This window comes from Athene cunicularia (genome assembly GCF_003259725.1).
Source record: "Athene cunicularia isolate RWA chromosome 5 unlocalized genomic scaffold, athCun1 chr5_part1, whole genome shotgun sequence".
Taxonomy (NCBI): Eukaryota; Metazoa; Chordata; class Aves; order Strigiformes; family Strigidae; genus Athene; species Athene cunicularia.
In genome coordinates, this window is record NW_020799101.1 from 27,596,310 (window position 1) to 27,602,751 (window position 6,442).

The 6,442-nt window shown below is 39.8% G+C and overlaps 1 protein-coding gene across 1 annotated transcript in view; it reads right to left on the reverse strand.

Annotated features, from left to right (window-relative positions):
- The window catches only part of BRMS1L (BRMS1 like transcriptional repressor), a 21,396-nt gene extending 20,555 nt beyond the window's left edge, over positions 1–841 (reverse strand). The window contains exon 1 of the mRNA XM_026849118.1: positions 836–841. The gene's annotated coding sequence lies outside the window, so the exon portion shown is untranslated. The remainder of the gene's footprint in view (positions 1–835) is intronic.
- Positions 842–6,442: the final 5,601 nt, after the last annotated feature.

Here is a 6,442-nt window from a genome sequence, read left to right on the forward strand (position 1 = left end):
AGGCCAGGGGGCGGCGGCCACTCGGCGACGGGAGCTCCGGGGACCCCCCGCCCGAGGGCGCTGGGCTGCGTTTTTTTTAACGTTTCTGGTTATTTAATAGAGCGACAGCAACTGGGCTTACTCTCAGGTTTTTCCCTGTTTAGAAAAGACTTGTGGGACCCCAGAATTTGGCTGAGTGCTGGTTGTTACAGTTTAGAAGCTTAGAGAAGCAGTTACCAAGGAATTGCTTTTTAAGCTGGTTTTCCTTTGAGCTAACGTGCCAAGAGTTAGTAGTGATGTCTGACACTCAAAGGGCTGAAAGGAGTTAGGAGAAGGACTGAAACAAGAGCTGGAGACATCCCCAAAGAAAAACAGTCCATTTCACAAACTGGATCTGAAATGTCTCTTAAGAGATCTGTAGGAATTTGACAAAAAGAAAACAAATAAAAAATGTCTAACAATCCTGAATTCAAGTGTTGCATTTTGGACTAACAAGATAAAAAGACTAGACATCAAATGGTCTGGACTAGAAATAACTACTGAAAACAGTTGCAGGGAAAGCAATGGCAGGAAACACAGAAACGTTTGGCCTGGTTGTAATTTCCTATCCAAACAGTTGGAACTAGGTCTAAGGGAGCTAAAAATAAGCCCCAGAAGGAAAACAAGTTCCCATGCCATGGTGGAAATCAGCAACCGGGATGGGGAATAGAGCCAGAATTTTTTTTAGTAATACACAATTTTACATGCTGCTTTTATTCTGTTTGCAGCCAGGAGGGGAGAGGACTACCCTGCTAAAGCAATACAAACATCTACTGTCTTGAGGATTAAAAAAAAAAAACAAAAAAAAACCCCAAACCTGACTGTCCAAATGGAGTGCTAGAAAAGCTAAGAGAAAAGGGTATTTCCAGATATATGGTAGCACAGTATAGTGGCAGTAGTGGCAACACATATCTTAATCAGCTATCTAGGGCCCAATGTGTGCTAGAATGGAAGAGGAAAGAAGAAATTCTGGCTGGTTTACTAGAGGACTTGCAAAGTTTTGTGTCTTATCGTGTGTACACACCAGCTAGTAATCCAGTCAGCTACCAGAGGACCAGTCTGTAGGTTGACCAATTTATCAAGATATGTAAAAGGAAGCATTAGGTGCCTACAAAGCTGCTTTTTTTTTTTTTTTTTTTTTTTTTTTTTTTTTTTTTTTCTTTTTTTTTTCTGGATAATGACTTATACCCTTCATCAGAGTAAAACAGGCATTAAGAAGGTGATTGTCATCATCCTCATCAGCTCAGCTCTGCATTTAATGGGGAAATGGGGATTAACAGCTGGTATGTGGTATTTTTGAACAATTAGAAAGCACATAGTCCATTAGCAGGGACAGTTGGCAACAATGTAAAATTCAAAGCTAGCAATTCTGTTGAAAGCTGATACTGAAAAAAATTTGGACACGTTAACAGTCATTATAAAAAAAATGCTGGCCAGCACAGACCTTGACAGATGGTGAAATCTCCTTTCCCGCTTTGGGAGAGGGATAATTGAAGATTGGAAGTCACACACATGAAGAGGAAAAGCTTGGAAAAGCAGGCATCAGCTTCCTAGGACTTGATCTGGGCACTTAAACCAATAATCTGAATCTGGCTATTGAATCACATCTGTGACACACACCAAAAAGTAGCCCAGGCATGGTGGCTATTAGACCAGACATCTTCAGAAAAACCTAAGAAGCAAAGATGTAATTTTACACCTAATTTGTGAATGGAAACAGTGAGTGGAAACATGTATCACTCGGAATCTGAAAAGCAGTCACTAGCTTTCTGATTATCAACCTGATTGCCAGCTTTTCTTGTAGTAACTGCATAGCAACTGAATATTTCTGACAAAAAGACTGAAAGATAGAAGCCAAAGATATAAAATATGAGTAGTAGGATATAGGTATAGATGAAAACTTTGAGGAGAAGCAAGGACAAAAGAGCTTTTACTATATTTGATCCAAAATGGTGCACTACCTCTTAATGAGTTTGAAATATCTTCTCTTTAGGAGTTTCTCCCAGTTCAAAGATGTAGTTTGTCTTGGACTGGTCATAACAAGTTTGATTGTGAGGGGTGAAGCCCTCCGGAGGGGACAGGACATCAATACATTGGCCAGGTCTATCAGTACTCTTAGTACTATCAGTGTTATTAATGATGGAAGAAGACTCATGAGAGAAATTTATCTGGAAGATACATGAGAGGTTTTAGTCAGTTCTTGGGTCTCACATGTAGAATGGGTTAAGAAAGAAGTGGTAGCACTGTGGTAGCACTGAAGTGTTTGTGAACTGGCAAACCAAATTATGTCACTTGAAATAATTTTTATCTAGTATTGCAAAGAAATTATATACTGGATTCTCTATCAAATTTAATCAAATCAAATTTTTTAAAAGTGCAATATTAGGAGGTGGGTCACAAGAACACTGAAAAACTATTTTCCCTGCAGGACAAGGTCAGCAGCAAGTTAAAGTGTCAGTCGCGGTGTGCAAGCTACTAGCTATGTTTGAAGACTATTGGATCATGTTCCTCCCTCAGTTTGTATATTATCTAGGTAAGATATTCTGGTATGTGATATAAATGGTGTAAAGTGAACTTAAAACTACTAATGCAAATAAACTCAAAGAGATATGACATTTCTAAAGGGCTCTGCTTACTCTTGCGGGTGAGATAAGGGGAGAGAGATTGGGGGCAAAATTGTCTCTCCTCTAGAGGCTGACAGACATGCAGAGTTTCTGCAGGGTTTTTCTGTTCTGGAAGTTCTTTTGTGGGTTTTTCAATATTGCAAAACTATTTCATAAGTTGGGGAAGTAAAAGAAAACATATCAGTGGTTGAGAGAGTGTTTGAGCACTTTCAGTTAAAAAAAGTTGTAACTGCCACTGTATCAGTGCATTCACATTTCAAAACCTCTTTCATATCAGGTATGAGTGCTAGTGATTACATTCGAACTCAAACATTGTGAGCTGGAGGTGACTTTGCACAGTAAAAGTCTAAATTGTCTTGGGACAGAAATTACTAATGGTTACATCAGTTGAAAATAACTTTCACATGTATGGAAGTTTGTTGATGTGGTAGGCCATATATCCCTCCTGTTCTTTGAGCATGGCTGACATAGTCCTAGTGTGTTAAGAAAACAAATCTTAGGTAATGATTGTTGGGTTGGATTTGTTTTTTTCTCACTTGCACTCTCCCTGCTACTTTTGAAGCCATTGTCTAATGCAGATCTAATTTTACATGAGAGCACAAGTGTAAAAGATACCAAGTTTCAGTGTGTTTTGTGAAACAGTATCTGAAACAAAGAACCCCTGTTAATGTCCCACAGCGGGAAATATGTGACTTAGCTTTTACCCTTCCAAGGGACAGCAGTCAGCTTGCCAACCTGTGTACACGTAGTTAAGACTAACTGCAATCAGGCCTCTTGCCCATCTCAAATAGGTAGGGAAGGACTAAGCAAAGGAAGGTTTATGGTTGTAGAAGGAGATGACTCATGGCATTCAGTGGCTAGAGTACAAATTCAGAGGAAATCTGGCTTCATTAATTCTGTAGCTCATGGAAAAATTTATTCAAGCTTGGGATCTTTGGTGCTTGGAAAGACTGCAGTGTTCTGACTTTGTATTAATGCCGATACACTGCTTAACAAAAAAAAAAAAAAAAAAAAAAAAAAAAAAAGCAATAAAGCTTTGGTAGCTCAGGAGAGAATTGCTTACTCATGAAGAGTTCTCCCTTAATTACAGAAGTGTACAGATTCCAAATTTCATCTGTAAGATACAGGGTTGTACAAATTAAATCCTTTACAACTTTACAGAATGGGTTGTTAGGTGTTGGAATGGGCTGCCCAGGGACATGATGGAGTCCCCCGGAGGTGTTTAAGAGTCAGGTTGACATAGCGCTTAAGGATATGGTGTAGTTAAGAACTGTGAATGGTTAATGGTTGGACTAGGTGATCTTCAAGGTCTTTTCCAACCTAGATGATTCTGTGATTCTGTGAAATGGGAATTTGTGCTTTCTTGCACAGGAACAGGATTTTGTTGAAGGAACAGCTAGCTGTTCTGTCATTCTTGTACTAGAAAGACCTTACAGGATTCTGATATTTGACTGCTTAGGTCAAAGTGGCCAACATTTCCAGTATCAATGTGTTACACTAGAGTACTAAACTGTACAGAACCCTGCTTTTGACTATTCAAACCTTAAATATCTAGGTTTGGAGGTGTCTTTTCTCAAATAGCTGCCAATTAAGTTAACTAAAAAATTGTTACTCAGGATGGTTCCCAAACTGGAATACTGTGGAACAGGGAGGATTACAACCCACCATGTTAATTCCCAGCGTGCAATTTAGAGAGGCTTTTTTCTCAAAAGCAAGACAAACCCCATAGGAAGGGAACTGTGGAGGGTAGTATAGAAAAGTAGAAATAGGGGTACTTAGAGGAAAGCCTCAAATGGATCAGCTGTTGAGCTACATACAAAGAGGTGAGAAGCAGTGGAACACTTTTTTTAAAAAAATCTTTAGAATTTGTTTTCTCTGAAGGACTATGCAGGCAAATAGCTCTTCAGTGGAATACAAGCATGCACCTCTGAGGGATAAGGTTTAAGACTCATGCTAACTACCTGAAAGAAGGGAAATAGTGAAATTCTGAGTAATTTTAATTCACTTTTAATCATGTACCTTAATTTGGTATAAATATTAGTAAAGCGGGAGTTCCAGAAACCTGGGTTTCTGAGGATGGATGAAAGAATCTAAAACATAATCTATCCCTTTGAAATTTGAACCGTTGAACCAGGCTAGAACTGAAGGGTTTGTGCTCTCTTTGATATATCATAAAAATACTCGTTATGGTTTTGAAGCATTTGGCAACAGCTGAATTCTTTGGAAATCATAAATCCTAGATGAATTGTGAGAAGTTAATTGATGGTATGAATGTGACCCAGTTGCCCCCAGTACTTTGAGTGCCCTATGGGGCCCTGTAGAGAGAATTAAGGGGAAAAAAGTTCTGCAGCACTTAATTGTCTACACTACTCCTTTAAAAGTTCAGTTAAATTTACTTATGGGGGTCCCCTCACAGTTGGATAAAAATATTTTTTAAATTCTTTCTTTAAAGTAGAAAGGCAATGAATTGGCTACAGTAATAGCTGCCTGGAATGCAGCAGAACCTAACCCCTCCCTGACTAATCCTGCTATTTTCTAACCTTGTATGCCATGCATAATCAAAGGCATCAAAGTCACATGCTTCAAAGTCAAGCCTTTGCAAGATCACAGTGTTTGCTGTGCACAGAACATACCCTTCCTGACTGGTGTGCTCTGCATTAGGACGTTCTCCGTAGAAGCCATTATTACCTTGCTTAACACCACTTCCTCCCATCATTTAGTATTTTGGTGATGTCTTATTCTGCTTATTATTTTTAAGCTCTATCCTGAGTTAAAGACCTAAAAATTCTCAGAAAAACAATCAAGTTCTCCAAATAAAAATATTTTTTAAAGATTGTCAAAATACAAAAATGTGCTTAGAATTAATGAAATTTAGAAAACAAAGCTCATCAATCAATGTATCATTGTCAGATCTTAGACAGCTAAAATGTGCTGCATTATGGTAAAATAGATGACCGTAATATTAGCTATTACCTAACATTGCTAATCTCCATATCTCATTTGCAGAGATGATAGAATATGAGATGTTTTGGGGCAGACCACATAGGTAGGCAGGTGACACTGACTCCCTCACTCATGCCCTGCTGACTATATCCACTAACCTTCTGCTTGAAACATTGTTATTGGTCATGCATTTAAGTTCTCAGCTTATGTTACCGATGTAACAGGTATGTCAATGTTGACAGCTCTTACAATTCTATAATAAGTCTCAAATAGTTAAATATTACCAATATTAAAAACGCCAGTTGTTGTAATCAGACTCTTAGCTTAGGGAACTGGATTTCCTCAGTGTAAAACCAAGCACCAAGGACTACTTAAAAATGTCCAAGCAAGGAGACATTGGAAATCAGGAGTCTTAAATGATACCACAGCAGATGCCTGGCTGTTGTTGCCAGCCTCACTGGTGAGGTTGTGTATGGGACTGGGACAAATGCGGTCTCTTGAGCCCGATTCTGGCTTTGCTGTGGGAGCAGCGTGGACATGACAGTCCTAGGGAGTGCAGAAGAAATCAGAACACCCCGGACAGTCGCGCTGGGCCCCACTGCGCCTCATAGGTCAGTCTTGATGCCAACGCTGCAGCCTGAGGTGAAGGCCATGAAACCGGGGAGGAGCGACTCACGGCAGGAGCTCAGGGTGAGGAGTTGCAGCACCCTGAGGACCAGTGTGGAAAGAGGAACTACGAGACACGGCGTTGCCGGTTGCACAACCAAGGCTTGAGTAAAGGTTTGGAGTCACTCACTGCCTTGGTGAATAGGGTCCCCGCCTGGATTTTATTGCCTTATTCCCCACGGGACTCCCCC